This window comes from Chelonia mydas, chromosome 16 (assembly GCF_015237465.2).
Source record: "Chelonia mydas isolate rCheMyd1 chromosome 16, rCheMyd1.pri.v2, whole genome shotgun sequence".
Taxonomy (NCBI): domain Eukaryota; kingdom Metazoa; phylum Chordata; order Testudines; family Cheloniidae; genus Chelonia; species Chelonia mydas.
In genome coordinates, this window is record NC_057857.1 from 25,116,820 (window position 1) to 25,136,386 (window position 19,567).

Sequence of the window (19,567 nt, forward strand, 5' to 3'; positions counted from 1 at the left end):
AAGAAGTCTTTGCTGTTTCTGACTGACAAGTAGCCAACTGGAACGGAGTGCACTTGAAGCAAACCACATATTGAACATGTGGTTCGCTTAGTTTGTTGTTCAGAAAAATTAAAGGTAGTGAAGGATTTTAAGGTGTAATAATGTCTAAGATCACTGTGAACTTGCAGAGCTTTCATCTTCACATTAAATCTGAAAATATAAATACATCAATGTTTAATGTGGATCATAGCTCTTTTTAATTTACAAGAGGATTGCATTTCAGGAATGTCTTAAATTTAAGTTTTTGTTAGAGAGACAAGATGGTGTGGTAATATATTTTACTGGACCAACTTTTGTTAGTGAAAGAGAAAAGCTTTCAAGTTATTCAGAGCTCTTCTTCACGTCTGGAAAAGGTATTCAGAGCATTACAGATAAATATAAGATGGAACAGATTGTTTAGCAGAAGTAGTTAACATACATTCTAAGGGACTAATCAAGGTAAAGCCCATTAACACCCCTTCAGTTAAAAAAACGGGGAGGTTACGGGGTGTGGCAGAGCTTCTTCTCTGCATCAGTGGATTCTGCCTTTTTCTTCGTTGCCCCCGACTTTAGTTGAGTTCTGGGCTCAGTAGCTCCTCCCCAGACTGAGGGAGGGGCCTTTAGCAGTGGGGGAGGGGCCTTTAACACTTCCCAGCACCCAATAAGACCACTCTCCTGTAGTGCTGAGTTGGCGCCTGGAGCTCTCCACCCTTCGAATTCCCTGGCGCATACTTCAGGAGGTGGAGGCAGCCTTATTGCCCACTTCTTGGGTCTACTTCTAGCAGGTCCTGCGAGAGGGCACCCCCCGCCCACCCCTCACCCAGGCCCTCTGGATATTTCCATCAAGCCCCTGACCTGTAAGCCCTCCCGTCCTCCTCCCCTTTGTACTCCGAGCCAGCTGCGCGCCTTGCAGCCGATCCAGTTTCAAACTGCGCCGAGGGAACAACTGTACACACTCGTGCTTCACACGCTTCATTTCCCCATCCTCATCTCCCACCCTGACACCAAGTGGTGGGACCTATTACCTAAGTACAGCTAAAGTTCATTGGAGCTATGCTTTGAATGTATAAAATGCTATACAAATACTAAGTGTTCTGAAAAAATCACGCCCTAGACATCTCAAGTTGGATGCCCCAAATTGGTGGACACCTCACAATTTTGGACTTAACCTCACTGTTCTTCAGTTCCTCATTTGTAAAATAGAGAGAGTACCAACTATCTCAATTGTCTCAGGCAGAGTATCTAGAAACTGAGCACAGTTGCTGGCCACCTATTAAAAGTTTGGTTTAACTTATACAGGCAGCATCTTATAGGAACTCTGTAGCAGAGGTTAGAATAGAATCCAGTTCTCCAGAATAGCATTCAACTACAAGATCATCCTTTCTCTTTCTGCAGTCCCCTGCCTCATTCACTACACATCTTCCAACTTCAGCAACAAGTGAGAGAAGAGTCCTTTAGACAACAGCCTCTTTCACTACACAACCCTGATTCGTTCCCTGAGCACAATCCAACCTGTGCACTAAATGAGGCAGGGATCATGTGGAAAAAATGTGTATTCATGTGATGAAAGACGGTATCATAGTGCATCCGCACAAGGGAACAAATGGTCTCATGGGCACTGCTCCGTGACGCCTGCGTGCCAGCAAACAAGAGTATTGAGAACACAAAAGAGATGGTTTTCCTGCTCTCAATTCCATTGCTCAGTTCCATTCCACAGCAGCTTGCAGCAACCAGGAGGAACGATATAAGGAAAGTCCTTCTCCATCCCTGTAGCCATGAATTAGAGCTTTCATGCTCAGTGCAGACCAAATCTTTACAGAATTTTGCTGCCAGCTTCTAACAAGCCTCTACTGAGTGCATGCAAACAGCAGTTTTCAGAGGCTTTTAACTTGAATGAAGCTGAATGGATTTTCACCAAGACAGCAAAAGGATTCTCTGTCCCCAGAGCAATCCTCATGGCAAGTTTGAAACATGGAGGTACTAGAGTTTCACAACAAAAGAGTTGTAAGAATATTTTAACACTGGCAAAACAATGTATTGTCTCCTAGTTCTTGGAAGAAGCTAAACAACCTTTACTGAAGCTTTTTTTTTTTTTTTTTAATTACCCTAAGTTGGACGTTCTGACGCTTTGGGATTTAACCTAGACCAGTAAGGGTTGTTACCACCTGCCCTGTAACTCTGGGTGCCTTCACTGCTATGCTGCGGTGGCTCGCAGCCCTGGCACCAACAGCCAACTTATAAACATGCACATCACACCCTGGTTTTCACCACCCAGTTACTTTTTGCAGAGTGACCCCAACACTTCCCGCCCAGTCCCGAATTTCCTCCAAACCATCTGCTAATGTGACAATCTGCTCAGGTTCCTGGAATTGTGAGTAACTGTGTTACCCCTCTCATTCTCACCAAGTGAGAGTTTTGCTACTGCTAAGCTGTGTGACAACTCCCTGACATCATAACTTGTCTGCCTTGCCAGCAAACTCTTCAGGACTCTGCCAGTCCGAACCTTGCCTTGCAAGTAACAAACAGTAAACCACAACTACTGAGTTCCCCAGAGACATCTCCCAACAGTGGTCAGCTGTCTCCTGGAATACTCACAGAAAGTATTAAATTTGATGGTCCTTTAAAGAGACGATACACTGCAGCTCATTAATTGAACTGTGGTTTGACATAACACTCATATTTCAATCATAGAACTGATATAGTTTATTATAAAAGTAAAAGAAGTTTATTTAACAAAAGGACATGGGATTAAGTGATACCAAATATAAGGAATAAAGACGGAAATAGTTACAAGCAAACAAATATGAAAATATGCTTCCAAGACTAAAAATTAACAAGCAAATTACAATCTTTGCTTAAACAGATTTCTCACCTGTATTTAGTTTCCAGAGACTTCAACTCCCTTGAAATCAAGAGCTCTGGCCGCTTGATCCCCCATGTTGTGGGTCCCAAAATAGCTTTCTGTTTCTGCTCATATTTCCCAAATTTCATTAACCATGTTATAGGAGTCAGGAAGGCTTCCTGCTGTTATTCCCTTCCTGTTGACTTCCCATCCCTTACTGATTTGTATGTAAATGGGCTTCTATTGTTTTGATTCAGGAATGTTTAATTTATATTTCAGACCGGTTGTTAGTTGCTTTCCTTCCTGACTGAGAGAGTACCTCTTTCTCCGTGTGTTTGGTCACAGACTTCAAAGCATAATATCACTGCGTATCCATAATTCCTCACGTAGTGTTAATGCAGACATTTCACAATGATATTAATCACCAGTGTGTCACAGGCTTTCATAAAAGAGTTTGCTTGATACAGTTTGATAATACAGTAATATTGTATATAATCAGGTGATTCAATTGCTTATCATTAGAGATTCAGAACCCCTGTTTTTATAGCCCAGTAAACCTTTGAAATGTATTATTTGAAAAGTAAGCCCAGACCAAATTTCTTTCTCCTGCTGGGGTGTAGAGACACTGCTGTCTGCCCAAAGTTCATTGACGGTGGGTCAAGAGGCAGGAAGGCTTCCTGGGGGTACATTCTCCATCCCCATTGAGATTATATTCATCTTTTCCCACTTGATCTCCTGATCGCTTTGTTTACCTTGTATGTAATTGTGCTTTTCTTTGTCTTTGATCACACCTTACCTAATTTACATCAGACACACATTCAAGCAGATGGAACCACATTCCTTTGTCTGGAACAGCCGTGGCTTAGGCTCTGCTTGCCAAATACATTTTTAAGAACATAATTCTAGCACTTATTTATAACACTTGGTATATACCCCGTACATACACCACACAGTGATTTTTTTGGGACCAGGTGTTACCAGTTTGTGTATGATGGATCACATGACACGTTTTAGATACAGTTTATGACAACAATGTGTTAGGTGTAGTGAGTATGTCTGGCCTGATACAAGCTGCTGTCACAGAGTAGTGAACACTAATAGGCCTGTGATTCACAGACATCCAGCATGGAAATTTTCAGGTTAAAGTATGGCAAAGTTGTAAGCTGCTGAAAACAGTGCGTTATAAAGGAATATAAGCACACTTAACAACAGATGACATTGCCAGTTCTACTTATTATAGGACTTTGCACTTCTATAGTGTCTTTCGTCCAAAGACCTCAAATTGCATGACAAACATTAATGAAATTAGCCTCATAACTCCCTATGAGGTAAGGGTGATTGCCTCATTTTATGCTGAAGAAACTAATGCGCAAAAATTTGAAATTATTTACCAAAGGTCAGACAGAAAGTAGTGACAGAATTAAAAGTAGAACTCAGATAGCCTGATTCCCAGTTTGTGCTTTAGCCACTTCCCCATCCTTTGTTTATATACTATACGTTGACATGATTTCAGTTCCAACTGAACTTCAGAGTAGTGCTTTTGACCTTCTAACCAAAGGAATTTAGGGGGATAACAAATTATTATTCTAGGTGAGACTTAACTTAGGTCTTTGAAGACATGGACAGTTGTTAGTGAGACTGTTTCATTGAAAGTGTTTTATCTAAAGAAGAAAGTTTACATAATTGCTGTACAAGCAAATTTATAGGAATGCATTTCTGTAATACACTTATCTCATTTCTCCTGCCAGTTTTCTTCTTAGCTCTTTATATCTTCATCCTTCCCTCTTGATATCGGAGGGAAAATCAGCCTTAACTTTGAATTCCAGGCTTCTGTTAATTTGTGTCACAATCTTAATAGTACAATGTTATTTAACCAGATTAGTGGCTATTAATTTCTCTTTTTTATAGGGCTGTAAAGCGATTAAAAAATTAATTCCGATTAATCGCACTGTTAAACAACAATAGAATACCATTTATTTTAAATAATTTTGGATGTTTACTACATTTTCAAATACATTAATTTCAGTTACAACACAGAATACAAAGTGTACAGTGCTCACTTTATATTTATTTATTATTACAAATATTTGCACTGTAAAAAACAAAAAAAAAAGTATTTTTCAATTCACCTCATACAAGTATTGTAGTGCAATCTCTTTATTATGAAAGCTGAACTTACAAATGTAGAATTTTTTACAAAAAAAACTGCATTAAAAAATAAAAGAAGGTAAAATTTTAGAGCCTGCAAGTCCACTTAGTCCTACTTCTTGGTCAGCCAATCATTCAGACAAACAAGGTTGTTTACAGTTTGCAGGAGATAATGCTGCCTGCTTCTTATTTACAATGTCACCTGAAAGTGAGAACATGCATTTGCATGGCACTGTTGTAGTTGGAGTTGCAAGATATTTACGTGCCAGATGCGCTAAAGATTCATATGTCCCTTCATGCTTCAACCACCATTCCAGAAGACATGCTTCCATGCTGATGATGGGTTCTGATTGCTAATGATCCAAAGCAGCGTGGACTGAAGCATGTTCATTTTCATCATCTGAGTCAGATGCCACCAGCAGAAGGTTGATTTTCTTTTTTGGTGGTTCGGGTTCTGTAGTTTCTGCACCAGAGTGTTGCTCTTTTAAGACTCCTAAAAGCATGCTCCACACCTCGTCCCTCTCAGATTTTGGAAGGCACTTCAGATTCTTAAACCTTGGGTCGAGTGCTGTAGCTATTTTTCAAAATCTCACATCGGTACCTTCTTTGCATTTTGTCAAATCTGTTGTGAAAGTGTTCTTAAAATGAACATGTGCTGGGTCATCATCCGAGACTGCTATAACATGAAATATATGCAGAATACAGGTAAAACAAAGCAGGAGACATGCAATTCTCCATTCCCCCACCCCCACCCCCCGGAGTACAGTCACAAATTTAATTGACACATTATTTTTTAACGAGCTTCATCAGCATGTAAGCATGTCCTCTGGAATGGTGGCTGAAGCATGAAGGGGCATACGAATGTTTAGCATATCTGGCATGTAAATACCTTGCAACGCTGACTACAAAATTGCCATGCAAATGCATGTTCTCACTTTCAGGTGACATTGTAAATAAGAAGCAGGCAGCAGAATCTCCTATAAATGTAAACAGACTTGTTTGTCTTAGCAATTGGCTTTAACAAGAAGTAGGACTGAGTGGACTTGTAGGCTCTAAAGTTTTACACTGTTTTGGTTTTAAGTGTAGTTATGTAACCAAAAAAAAAAAATCTGCATTTGTAAGTTACTTTCATGGTAAAGAGACTGTACTTCAGTGCTTGTATGAGGTGAATTGAAAAATACTATTTCTTTTGTTTATAATTTTTACAGTGCATATATTTGTAATAAAAAATAATAATATGCAGTGAGCACTGTGCACTTTGTATTCTGTTTTAATTGAAATCAATATTGAAAATGTAGAAAAGCATCCAAAATATTTTAAAAAATGTCAGTTGGTATTCTATTGTTATAAGTCTAGGTTCACCGGGGGAAGGAGACCAAAGCCCTGAGGTAAGTGGACAAGCAGGGTACCGGGAGGAAGCACAGTCTGTGAGGGGAGGGCTCCTACCTCATACTGAGAATGAGGGGCGATCAGCAGGTTATCTCAAGTGCCTATATACAAATGCACAAAGCCTTGGAAACAAGCAGGGAGAACTGGAGGTCCTGGTGAAGGCAAGGAATTATGACATGATTGGAATAACAGAGACTTGGTGGGATAACTCACATGACTGGAGTACTGTCGTGGATGGTTATAAACTGTTCAGGAAGGACAGGCAGGGCAGAAAAGGTGGGGGAGTTGCACTGTATGTAAGGGAGCAGTATGACTGTTCAGAGCTTCGGTATGAAACTGCAGAAAAACGTGAGTGTCTCTGGATTAAGTTTAGAAGTGTGAGCAACAAGAGTGATGTAGTGGTGGGAGTCTGCTATAGACCACCGGACCAGGAGAATGAGGTGGATGAGGCTTTCTTCCGGTAACTCGCAGAAGCTACTAGATCGCACGCCCTGGTTCTCATGGGCGACTTTAATCATCCTGATATCTGCTGGGAGAGCACTACAGCGGTGCACAGACAATCCAGGAAGTTTTTGGAAAATGTAGAGGACAATTTCCTGGTGCAAGTGCTGGAGGAGCCAACTAGGGGGAGAGCTTTTCTTGACCTGCTGCTCACAAACGGGGAAGAATTAGTAGGGGAAGCAAAAGTGGATGGGAATCTGGGAGGCAGTGACCATGAGTTGGTCGAGTTCAGGATCCTGACACAGGGAAGAAAGGTAAGCAGCAGAATACGGACCCTGGACTTCAGGAAAGCAGACTTCGACTCCCTCAGGGAACGGATGGGTAGGATCCCCTGGGGGACTAACATGATGGGGAAAGGAGTCCAGGAGAGCTGGCTGTATTTCAAAGAATCCCTATTGAGGTTACAGGGACAAACCATCCCGATGTGTCGAAAGAATAGTAAATATGGCAGGCGACCAGCTTGGCTTAACAGTGAAATCCTTGCGGATCTTAAACATAAAAAAGAAGCTTACAAGAAGTGGAAGATCGGACAAATGACCAGGGAAGAGTATAAAAATGTTGCTCGGGCATGTAGGAATGAAATCAGGAGGGCCAAATCGCACCTGGAGCTGCAGCTAGCAAGAGATGTTAAGAGTAACAAGAAGGGTTTCTTCAGGTATGTTGGCAACAAGAAGAAAGCCAAGGAAAGTGTGGGCCCCTTACTGAATGAGGGAGGCAACCTAGTGACAGAGGATGTGGAAAAAGCTAATGTACTCAATGCTTTTTTTGCCTCTGTCTTCACGAACAAGGTCAGCTCCCAGACTGCTGCGCTGGGCAACACAGCATGGGGAGTAGGTGGCCAGCCCTCTGTGGAGAAAGAAGTGGTTCGGGACTATTTAGAAAAGCTGGACGTGCACAAGTCCATGGGGCCAGATGCATTGCATCCGAAAGTGCTAAAGGAGTTGGCGGCTGTGATTGCAGAGCCATTGGCCATTATCTTTCAAAACTCATGTCGATCGGGGGAAGTCCCGGACGACTGGAAAAAGGCTAATGTAGTGCCCATCTTTAAAAAAGGGAAGAAGGAGGATCCTGGGAACTACAGGCCAGTCAGCCTCACCTCAGTCCCTGGAAAAATCATGGAGCAGGTCCTCAAGGAATCAATTCTAAAGCACTTAGAGGAGAGGAAAGTGATCAGGAACAGTCAGCATGTATTCACCAAGGGAAGGTCATGCCTGACTAATCTAATCGCCTTCTATGATGAGATTACTGGTTCTGTGGACGAAGGGAAAGCAGTGGATGTATTGTTTCTTGACTTTAGCAAAGCTTTTGACACGGTCTCCCACAGTATTCTTGTCAGCAAATTAAAGAAGTATGGGTTGGATGAATGCACTATAAAGTGGGTAGAAAGTTGGCTAGATTGTCGGGCTCAACGGGTAGTGATCAATGGCTCCATGTCTAGATGGCAGCCGGTATCAAGTGGAGTGCCCCAAGGGTCGGTGCTGGGGCCGGTTTTGTTCAATATCTTCATAAATGATCTGGAGGATGGTGTGGATTGCACTCTCAGCAAATTTGCGGATGATACTAAACTGGGAGGAGTGGTAGATATGCTGGAGGGCAGGGATAGGATACAGAGGGACCTCGACAAATTGGAGGATTGGGCCAAAAGAAATCTGATGAGGTTCAACAAGGATAAGTGCAGGGTCCTGCACTTAGGACGGAAGAATCCAATGCACCGCTACAGACTAGGGACCGAATGACTAGGCAGCAGTTCTGTGGAAAAGGACCTAGGGGTGACAGTGGACGAGAAGCTGGATATGAGTCAACAGTGTGCCCTTGTTGCCAAGAAGGCCAGTGGGATTTTGGGATGTATAAGTAGGGGCATAGCCAGCAGATTTAGGGACGTGATCGTTCCCCTCTATTCGACATTGGTGAGGCCTCATCTGGAGTACTGTGTCAAGTTTTGGGCCCCACACTACAAGAAGGATGTGGAAAAATTGGAGAGAGTCCAGCGAAGGGTAACAAAAATAATTAGGGGTCTGGAACACATGACTTATGAGGAGAGGCTGAGGGAACTGGGATTGTTTAGTCTGCAGAAGAGAAGAATGAGGGGGGATTTGATAGCTGCTTTCAACTACCTGAGAGGTGGTTCCAAAGAGAATAGTTCTAGACTATTCTCAGTGGTAGAAGATGACAGGACAAGTAGTAGTGGTCTCAAGTTGCAGTGGGGGAGGTTTAGGTTGGATATTAGGAAAAACTTTTTCACTAGGAGGGTGGTGAAACGCTGGAATGCGTTACCTAGGGAGGTGGTAGAATCTCCTTCCTTAGAAGTTTTTAAGGTCAGGCTTGACAAAGCCCTTGCTGGGATGATTTAGTTGGGGATTGGTCCTGCTTTGAGCAGGGGGTTGGACTAGATGACCTCCTGAGGTCCCTTCCAACCCTGATATTCTATGATTCTATGATTAATCCCAATTAATTTTTTTAATCGCGATTAATTTTTTTGAGTTAATCACGTGAGTTAACTGCGATTAATTGACAGCCCTACTTTTTTATGATTTTTGTAAGCCATCTTTAGTGAGTTTTAAAATTTGTGGTATTTCATCTGTCCTGAAAACTCTGGAATGATTGTCATAAACATATCTTTAATCTCACGAAAATATGTATTTAAGAATTGCTAATAGTTATTACTCATCTACGTAAGAATGAATTTTTTATTGTTTTTCTTTCAGTCTCAGAACTGGTTTGGTGGTAGGTTATAAACATTAGCTGTGCGTTATGTCCACTTGCTAAATCTTTATGAAATTTAATTTGGAAAACATTGGTGCGTGGGCACTGCAAAACTGCATTTCTGAATTAAGTGACTTTGTTACTGTCAATATGTTTCTTCCATATTACTCCAGCGCTCTAAGGTGCATTCTAGATCAATGCCCCATAAAAATATTCATTTGAAAGTAAAGCTATCAAAAAAACAAGTATCACTATAACTTGCAGGTTTTGAAAACTCATAAAACACTCATAAAGCTTTAAAACAAGCAGAATGATTTTTTTTTTTTTTTTTAAAAAACCTCTAAAAATGTGTGTGCTTGGGCACACAAATTCAGTCTCTCGCTGAAAAAGTACATCTGCCTTTGGGGTAAGTTTGTTTGCTCCAAGCTCTAGTGTAAAAATTCTGACAGCAAAATTAGAAGTACCTTAAAAAGGAGGTTTGCAATTGGAATACTGACCTAACCTTGATTACCACCCTTGCTCCTTGTTCAGTGCTTATTACTTGTCGCATGCTGACTCCATGTTATTTCCCAGTACCAGATCTAATGGGACATTTGATAGTTGTTGACAATTTGTTCTTTAGTGAATACAGTATTGGTACTAGACTGAAGAACAAGGACAAAACAGGTACAATGTAGGCAGCAGCAAACTTCCCCATATACCTCTCTCCTACTAATGTGCCATATATGACTTGGAGGAGTTACTTTTAGTGGTAAAGGGAAAATGTATTCTCCATCTCAATTCAGTCTTTGGTCTCTCTTCTTAAGACTTTCAACCAGAGTAGCAAGTAACAAACTCATTTTACAAAGGCCACTCAACAGGCCGTCAGCAGGTTATATGTATGTGCTACCACTCTCCGTCTCATTATGGAAGCTTTAGTTAATGCTGAGTTGAGTTACGCACTTAAAGCAGGGATTTAGTATATTGGGAACAGAAGAAATCCTAACAAAGGTATAGGCTTATTACTTGATAGAGATTGTAGAATTTTAATATTACTACAGAAAAAGGCCAACGTGTTCAATAAATATTTCTGTTTTATGTTGGGAAAGAAACAGAATTATGTCCTTGTATCATGAGTGTGATCTGCTGTCCAGTACGAGGTGTCAAGTAATTATAATAGGGCAGTCATACAGAGTAATCTGGATTTCCTGATAAACTAGGCCCACTCAAACAAAATGTGTTTTAAGATAGCCAAAAGCAAGGTCATGCATCTATGAACAAAGAATGCAGACTGTACCTACAGAATGGGGGTACTATATTCTGGAAAGCAGTGACTCTGAAAAGGATTTTAGGGGTCATAGTGGACAAGCAACTGAACGTTAGCTCCCAGTACAATGCTATGGCAAAAAGAGCTAATGTGATCCTTGAATGAAAATTGGGATTGAGGAATAGGAGTAGGGAGGTGATTTTTACCTCTGTGTACAGTGTTGAGGAGATTGATCCTGGAATACTGTGTCCCGTTCTGGTGTCCACATTTTAAGAAGGATGTTGAACTATTGGATAGAGTGCAGAAAAGAGCCATAAAAATTATCTGAGGGCTAGAGAAAATGCCATACAGTGAAACACTGAAAGAGCTCAATCTGTCTAATTTATCAGAAAGAAGATTCAGAGGTGACTTGATTACGATGTATAAATATCTTCATAGGGAGAAATTACTGGATACTAAAAGGCTCTTTACGCTAGCAGAAAAAGGCATAACAAGAACCAATAGCTGAAAATTGACCCCAGACAAATTCAAATTAGAAATAAGGCACAACTGTTTAACAGTGAGGGTAGTTAACCAGTGGAGCAACTAGCAAGTGAGGTGGTGGATTCTCCATCTCAGTATCTTCAAATCTAGACCAGTACCCTTTCTGGAAGATATTCAGACTTAAGTAATTGGACTCAATACTGGGATAACTGGATGAAATTCTATAGCCTGTGTTATATAGGAAGTCAGACTAGATTATTTAATTTTCCCTTCTGGCTTTAAAATTATGAAAAATACAGTATACCCTCTCCAAATTTACATCACTTACTCTTTGAGTTCAGAATACGTTTTTCTCAGAATTAACACGTAGAGCTGTTATTTATTTTAGAGTTTACAGTTAATTAAAATGGGTCCTTTTAAGGAATTTAGTACCCAGTGCTACAACTTTATTTTTGCCCCTAAGTATGTCCGTTACAGAATAACAGACTTCAAATTTCCAACATAGTTAATGTGCATCAAAGTCTGGAACATGTGTTAGTTTGTTTAGAATTAGATAAAACTGATTTTTGAAGACACATTAGCTTTTTTCCCCTTTTTTCATTCATGGTGCCACTAAAGGGCAGCCTTAAGGTTGGTTGCTTTAACTGTGCATTTCTTACCTTAATATGTTTGGATTTCTGTTAGGTTTAAGTTTAACCTTAACTTAATTTCCTGGGTTTATATCAGTGGGTTTTGGGATAATTACAACATCCCTGTAATATTGTTTACCCTAAATTACTGCAATGTACTGTCCACCTTAACTCTACATTAACATAGTTATTAAATGTGTGTGTGTTTGTGTAACTGGAAAGAAAAATTAAAACTTTGCTTGAAGTTTTAAATGAGCACAGTCTAAGCAAGTAAAATAATATTCATAACCACACTCTCTGTAAGATGTTAAATGGATTTAGTCTTTTCCATGTTTAAAACCACTATTTTAAACTATTTTTAAAACTTTGCAGTTGAATTTTTTTCTTTTCAGACAGATCTTCCAAGTTAGAAAAATCTTGAGATCAGCAAGACTGTGGTCTGGAGTGCTGGAAGCATGTAGCCGTAGGTTGGTCTGGGAAATAATTGCAGTCTTGTCTGAAAATTTATGGGTACTGTGGTTGGTCACTGAATTTTCCAATTTTCATTGAAGGTGGTCTTTTCATACTGTGTACCATAGGGAAGACAAAGGGCTATGTGTGTGTGTGTGTGTGTGTGTTTGGGGGGGTGTGCTATTCAATTGTGTAGTTAATAGTTTCTCTTGTAGAGAAACTATTAAAGGGTCACCCCCCTTTTCTTTGGGTATAACAATGGGTATAACAGCCCTGAGTGATGACAGAAGACTTTCATGGAAGGACTTCTTTGAAATGGACATTTAAGTATGAAAGTTGAAAATTGCTTTCTCCAGCAATTTGCTTTAATAATAGGGAGATAAACTTTTATCTGGACACTGTTGGTAGTATTCAGCTGTGCAGCTCCTAGCATGCTGAGAATGTGTCAGGGTAACCTTGCTTACCCTACTGTGAGAAAGATCAGTATGGTCTTTACCCATTTCTATTAGTTGGCTTGGACTGTATCAATTTTGTGTATCCCTTGTGGCAATCTGCTTATTAGGGGATGGCACCCAAAACAAAATCTATTTTGCTTTTTCATTAAACTCAACTTGGTTGATTTTATTTTATTTGTGGGGCTAAGAGGTAAACCGCTACAGTATTGTGTCTGGTGAATCTTGAATTGAACTGTTACTGAAGAATATGGATTCATTTCAAAATGACCACAACATATAATTATCTTAGAATCATTTCACGTACTGGAAATAATGGAGCAGAAGTGATTGTGTCCCTTTGGCAATATTGAAAGGACAGCAGTGGGACGTGACAGGGATATTTAGTTCTTATGTATATATTCTACTCTTAGGTTCTCAAATACCACTCCTATTGAAGTCAATGGGAGCAGTGCCTGAATTAGGGGAACTGAACTTGACTCTAAGCATTAGTGTTTTAATTATCTGGAAGTGACAATTCAGAAATAAGAGAGACAAGAGGTAATATCTTTTATTGGACCAATTTCTGTTGGTGAGAGAGATACAAGCTTTTGAGCTCACACAGAGTGAATTTGACCTGAAGAAGAGCTCTGTATAAGCTCAAAAGCTTGTCTCTCTCTCTCCGACAGAAGTTTGTCCAATAATAGATATTACCTCACCCACCTTGTCTAGCTAATATCCTGGGACCAACACGTCTACAATAATGCTGCATAATTCAGAAGTAAGTAATTCGTATACTTGCTCGTGTACCTTTATACATTACACTATTTGAAATGAACTTTACAATTTCTGACCTCGGTATTTTCATTATAAAATAGTTGTATATCAAGGGAAGCCATGATGATAAAGACTTGGGGTCAGATTTATGCCTGATGTAATTCCTTTGACTTCAGTTTGGATTTTAAATTTTATTTCCATCCAGTGGACTTGAATGTAGAGCTTCCAGGGTTAAAGTCTTCCTCATTGTAAATGCATTCATCTCCTTTCCTGAGAGAGACTTTGATTGCCAGTAAATAGTTCCTCTGTGCATCATTATTAGAAAATTCTGACCACTGTGAGTTCTGGAGTGCCAGCATATACTGTTTCCAGTACAGCATACAGCCCAACGGAGGGGTAGTCCTCTAATCCTGCTAATGTGTGGTATACTCTTATTACATTAAATCAATTAACTGGCATGATCTCAACACACATGGAAGTGAGGTATGCAAGAAACTAAATTAATTTTGTAACTTTACAAACTAACAAATTATGTAATTTTAACATAGGCAGCAGCTGTATTTCTTGTGACTTTTAGTGAGGGCAAACAGCAAATCCAACATCTGAAAGCACAAAGCGAATTTAAAAAAATACTAGAAATGTATGGTCTATCTTTGTATAGGGGGAGAATGGCAACATGTCATAGTCAAGAAGCAAACAAAGCAATAAGGAGAGCTGAAAATAAATTAGTAGTATTAATATCAAAGGAAATGTGTATATTTCTGGGTCCTTCTCTGCCTGTAATTTCTATTTCTAGGAGGAGAGAGGGGAAATACTTCTTTATTCATATTAAAGATCATGAGGTTCAATTTTAGCTGAATACAGCATAATATTTGTGGTTTTGGGAAGCAAGTGTTTGAGGAGATTTATTCCGAAATCTTTTCCAAAACCTATAAAAGGTTTTCTTTCCTTTACCGGTCATTTGCGTCAGTTATATATTCCCAATGATGGGGGGTTTTTATATTACTTTTAAAAATCTACTGGAATACTGTCTTGTTAACCCTTATTGTGGATTATTTCAGGGAACACTATACAGATACAGACATATTTAATACTACAAAAATTATTAACATGAAGTGCATCTAAATAGCTCCTGAAACTAATACATTTGTTTAATACCTACTTTGTACAGACTTGCTAAGCCCCTAAGTTTTCACAAAAATTTGAGTCAAGCCTCAAAAAGTCATGTACTTTGCTGAAAAATAATAAGATTTTTTAAAAATAATAAATTGGAGTTCATTTTGTGTTTTGGTTTCTGCACCTTTAGGTTATACTCTGGTCACATTTTTGAAGCTTTTCTACACAGTTATGAGGGCTAGAAGAAAGGAATAAAAGGGGTGCAGTAAAAATCACGTAATTTTATTTTAGGTTAGGGGCATTGCGTGTTGGTTTCAGGTTTATAATATACATAGAAATGTTATACAGAAAGCTACAATAAAAGAAAGTGAAAGTTGCAAAGTCACGCTTCTAAAAGTTAGGAAATGCCAGAATTAAGGTTGCCTGTGCAACCTTTATGTACCCTCCTTGTGTGTATGCAGTATGATACAGTCTTTAATTACATGATCAAATACTATTTTTCCACAGGATCCCTGCCTCATTCAGAGTACAGAGTAAACTCTGCTGGGGGAATGAATTAGGGTTTTATAGTGAACGAGGCTGTTGTCTGTAGGACCTGTTCCTCATTTTTTGCAGATTTTGAAAGGGTTTTAGATTAACGAGGCAGGGGCTGCAGGAAGAAAAAGGATGTCTTATGGTTAAGACAGTTGAAATTGCACCCTGGAGAATTTAGTTTTATCCCTGCCTCTGATACAGAGTTCCTATGTACTGCTGGAAAAGTCAAAACCTTTCATTCATTGCGTGTTCTTCATTTTCTAGGTGCTTAACATGAGCACCCTGGGATCTGGTTTGCAGCAGTGCTGAGCGCTCGTAACTGCAACTGAAGTGCCTGCTCAATGGGTGGAAAACTTGATGGGGCTGATGGTGATAAGAACAGCCCCAACAGAAAGGGGAAGAATGTAAGCTGAGGGATGCAGCAGTGGCTCCTCCCCCTCCAGAGTCTCTAATGACTCATTGGCCTGCTGGGGCAGGAGAGGAGCTGACTGGTCCCTCACTCTCCCCTTTCCTTAATTTAAACTGTAGTCTGGGCTGAATGGAGCCTTTTTTGCTCCATGTCAGCAGCCTCACTCTGGTAGCGTTGGAGCGATGTTTTGTGGCTGCGGAAGGTCTGACTCATTGCCTTTTTTGAGGTCAGGAAGGAATTTTTTGTTCCTGTAGGGGCCAAATTGGTGTGGGCCTGGTGGGTTTTTTCACCTTCCTCACAGCATCTTGGAGACACAGTTACATTAAATAGGAGTAGGATTTAATAGTTAGTTGTAATACTTAGTAGGGATGTTAGTTCATCACAACTTACAGCCAGTTTCCAGTGTCATTAAAAGGATAAAAGGAACAGTTCTCTGAAGTAAAAGACCTGGGATTTTGCTGATGGGTGTTGAGTTCATGGGATAAGGGAGACCTTTTGGCTTTCACAGGCTGAAATACCCCCCCTTTACTATCCTCTGTCCCCTTTGCAGGGGTTTGTGGGGCAAGTGGTAGGAATCAGATGAGTGAGCAAAGTCCTAGCTGTAGGCTGAGGAAAGTCTACCCTGACTTATGGTTTATGTGGTAGGAACCCAGTAACCCTTGCACTGGAACTCACTTAAATTGCCTGGTATGTGAGAGCATGTGTGGCAGCGTGAATAATGCCCTCCCCTGGGTTAAGTTGACTAAGGTTTTGACCTGCCACTTAAAATACATCCCTGTGTTTGTCCTCATTCGCTGCCATATCCAGATCAATCAATGGAAGTTGTGCATTGAACATAGAACGTGCCGTAAAAAAGCTAACTACTCTGAAAAATCAGGTCATAGGTGTTTCAAGTTAGGCAACCAAAATTAGTGGACACTAGACAATTTTGTATATATTTTCCTCTGTGCCTCAGTTCCTCATCTGTAGAATGGAGATAAGACCATCAGTCCATTTCACTTGTTGTGATGAGCACCATAGAAAGGCCTGTGAGGAAATTAATAAATTATTATTCCAGGCAGGTTTTGGATAGTGTGTACTGAATAAGGCATGGGGTTACATGTTGAGCGGTGATGGTAATATTAAATATGTACCCATTCAGGATGTCATTCAACTGTCTTATCTTATACTTAGCTTATAAGTTTGTTGGGGCAGAAACTGTCTTTTTGTTCTGTGTTTGTACAGCGCCTAGCAAAATGGGGCCCTGGTTCATGACTCGGGCTCTTAGGCACTACGATAATACAAATAAATAATAAAAATAATAAACCATAAACCCATCCATTTCCTTCATGCAATTCCCTGTCTTATTCACTACACATCTTTCAAATTCTGTAATAAGTGAACTTAACAGAAAACAGCCTCATTCACTGCATTGAAATTTTTGAAATATTTTTGGATGTTTCTCTACATTTTCAATATTGATTTCAATTACAACACAGAATACAAAGTGCACAGTGCTTACTTAATATTATTATTTTTGATTACAAATATATGCACTGTAAAAATCATAAACAAAAGAAATAGTATTTTTCAATTCACCTCATACAAGCACTGAAGTGCAATCTCTTTATTGTGAAAGTGTAACTTATAAATGCAGATTTTTTTTTGGTTACATAACTATACTCAAAACCAAAACAGTGTAAAACTTTAGAACCTACAAGTCCACTCAGTCCTACTTCCTATTCTGCCAATCGGTAAGACAAACAAGTTTGTTGACATTAACGGGAGAGTCTGCTGCCTGCTTCTTATTTACAACGTCTCCTGAAAGTGAGAACAGGTGTTCGCATGGCACTTCTGTAGCCAGCATTGCAAGGTATTTACATGCCAGATATGCTAAACATTCGTATGCCCCTTCATGCTTCAGCCACCATTCCAGAGGACATGCTTACATGCTGATGAAGCTCGTTAAAAAAATAATGTGTCAATTAAATTTGTGACTGTACTCCTTGGGGGGATGGAGGGGAGAGAATTGCATGTTTCCTGCTTTGTTTTACCTGTATTCTGCATATATTTCATGTTATAGCAGTCTCGGATGATGACCCAGCACATGTTCATTTTAAGAACACTTTCACAACAGATTTGACAAAATGCAAAGAAGGTACCGATGTGAGATTTTGAAAAATAGCTACAGCACTCGACCCAAGGTTTAAGAATCTGAAGTGCCTTCCAAAATCTGAGAGGGACGAGGTGTGGAGCATGCTTTTAGGAGTCTTAAAAGAGCAACACTCTGGTGCAGAAACTACAGAACCCGAACCACCAAAAAAGAAAATCAACCTTCTGCTGGTGGCATCTGACTCAGATGATGAAAATGAACATGCTTCAGTCCACGCTGCTTTGGATCGTTATCAATCAGAACCCATCATCAGCATGGAAGCATGTCTTCTGGAATGGTGGTTGAAGCATGAAGGGACATATGAAACTTTAGCGCATCTGGCACGTAAATATCTTGCAACTCCAACTACAACAGTGCCATGCAAACGCCTGTTCTCATTTCAGGTGACACTGTAAACAAGAAGCAGGCAGCATTATCTCCTGCAATTTGTAACCAACCTTGTTTATCTGAGTGATTGACTGACCAAGAAGTAGGAATGAGTGGACTTGTAGGCTCTAAAGCAGGGATCGGCAATCTTTGGCATGCGGCCTGCCAGGGAAAGTCCCGGGCGGGCTGGGCCAGTTTGTTTACCTGCCGTGTCCACAGGTTCGGCCAATTGCAGCTCCTACTGGCCGTGGTTCACCGTCCCAGGCCAATGGGGCTGCGGGAAGGGCGGTCAGCACATCCCTCGGCCTACGCTGCTTCCCGCAGCCCCCGCTCTAAAGTTTTACATTCTTTTATTTTTGAATGCAGGTTTTTTTGTACATAATTCTACATTTGTAAGTTCAACTTTCATGATAAAGAGATTGCACTACAGTACTTGTATGAGGTGAATTGAAAAATAATTTTTTTGTTTTTTACAGTGCAAATATTTGTAATCAAAAATATATATAAAGTGAGCCCTGTACACATCGTATTCTGTGTTGCAATTGATATTAATCTATTTAAACATCCAAAAATATTTAAAATAAATATTTTAACAGCACGATTAATCGCACGATTAAACGCGATTAATTTTTTTATTCGCTTGACAGCCCTAATAATAATAATCAAGTCCACAAAGTTCTGATCTTGAGCCCAGTTTGAAGGCACCATTTTAAAGAAGCAGGTGAGTAGTCAAGAGAATAACGTTTGCCTCAAGGAGCGCCCAATTGGAAAGCAGTTGATTGGCTGGCACAGGTGCAGCTGCTTATATATTGGCTGTAACAGCTGAAGAGGGGCAGACTAGTGCTGTGGGTGAAGAGGTAATCTAGGTCTGCGGAGAAGTGAAAGAAACATACTGAAGGGAGGAGCTGTAGAGCTGGCTCTCTAAGATAAGAACATAGGAACAGGCCATACTGGGTCAGACCAAAGGTCTGTCTAGCCCAGTGGTTCCCAAACTTTTCGGCATCACGCCCCCTTTTTAATTTTTGAGAAACCCTCACAGCCCCCACCTCTCCTTTACCATCATCCGACCCCCGCCCCGCACCTTGTCCCCTGACCACCCCCCCACGGGACCACACCCCCTATCCAACCGCCCCTGCTCCCTGTCTCCTGACTGTCCCAACCCCTATTCAGACCCCCACCCCCTGACAGGCCCCCCCGGGACTCCCACGCCTATCCAACCCCCCTCTGCTCCCTGTCTCCTGATGACCCCCCCAGAACTTCCACCCCATCCAACTACTCCCTGTCCCCTGACTGCCCCCCCGTCACCTCCTGCCCCTTATCCAGCCCCCCCTGCCCCCTTACCAGACCGCTCAGAGCAGCAGGATTGGCTTATT

At 40.6% G+C, this 19,567-nt stretch overlaps 1 protein-coding gene and 1 long non-coding RNA gene across 16 annotated transcripts in view; one reads left to right on the forward strand and one right to left on the reverse strand.

The window, feature by feature from the left end:
- Window positions 1-3,583, reverse strand: part of LOC122463137 — a 28,715-nt gene extending 25,132 nt beyond the window's left edge. Inside the window, exon 1 of the long non-coding RNA XR_006286186.1 lies at window positions 2,891-3,583. This is a non-coding gene — a long non-coding RNA (uncharacterized LOC122463137). The remainder of the gene's footprint in view (window positions 1-2,890) is intronic.
- Window positions 1-19,567, forward strand: part of RALGPS1 (Ral GEF with PH domain and SH3 binding motif 1) — a 375,247-nt gene that overhangs the window by 139,509 nt on the left and 216,171 nt on the right. The gene's annotated exons all lie outside the window — the stretch shown is intronic.